The sequence below is a fragment of the Pterocles gutturalis genome, unplaced genomic scaffold (genome assembly GCF_000699245.1).
Source record: "Pterocles gutturalis isolate BGI_N339 unplaced genomic scaffold, ASM69924v1 scaffold11953, whole genome shotgun sequence".
NCBI classification, from domain to species: domain Eukaryota; kingdom Metazoa; phylum Chordata; class Aves; order Pterocliformes; family Pteroclidae; genus Pterocles; species Pterocles gutturalis.
This window is the reverse complement of record NW_010120577.1, coordinates 375-1,256: the sequence shown is the minus strand read 5'-3', so window position 1 is coordinate 1,256 and position 882 is coordinate 375.

Sequence of the window (882 nt, the reverse complement as noted above, 5' to 3'; positions counted from 1 at the left end):
AGCCTGGCTCCTGCAGCCCCGTGTCCCCACCTTGCCGTCCAGGCACGGAAATTAAATTCCAGGACTGCAAAACAACTCTCGGACAGGGACCCACTGGCACAGGCCTTGCCGCTTCCCAGCGTCCACCGGCTGAGCAAAGAGTTCATCTTGTCAAACAGCATGTTGCGGGCACTGAGGTGAGGAAGGCAGGCTCCTGATGGGGTGTAACCACCAGCATCCCACTCAGTCACAGCAGCTTGGTCACGCTGGTGGCTCTGGGACTCCAGGCAGGATTCAGGAATCCAGGTGCCTGTGCCACACTGCACCCCGCTGCTCCTCAGGGAAAGGGGGGCCACTGAGAAAAGTGGCACCAAGCACCCCCCTCCCCCCCACCACAGGTGCTGGCCCGATTTTGGTACCACAACAGCCGTGGGAGTGATCTCTGTCCCCAAGCCTCCCCCCCAGCAAGGCCCACCAACATGAGATCCTGGCAGGGTGGAAGTGAGCCTTCAGCCTCACCTCCTCTTCAGCCGTACAGCACAAGAGCTTCCCTACGGTCAGAGCTTCCCTGGGGACTCATGGCTTCATAACATACAGACCCGGACTCGGTTCGCTCTCACGTGCATCACCTCCCGCGGCACTTTTCTAATGACAAGGCACAGGAGCCCGGTGCTCAAACCACTCCTGGTGTGCCCCCCACTCCCCTATCTCTCCATTTCAGAGGGACTGAGAGATTCTTTGCCCCTGGAAGATTACTGCCCACTTCAACCAGCACTTAAACCACCACAGAGCTTTCAGAGGAGATTTTGGTTTTTTCCCCACTGGCACTCAGCATACACATCTTGAGTTAATTAATCCCTACCAAGCAATGCCAACCCCAGCCACTCCCCGAGTTTTCTTATC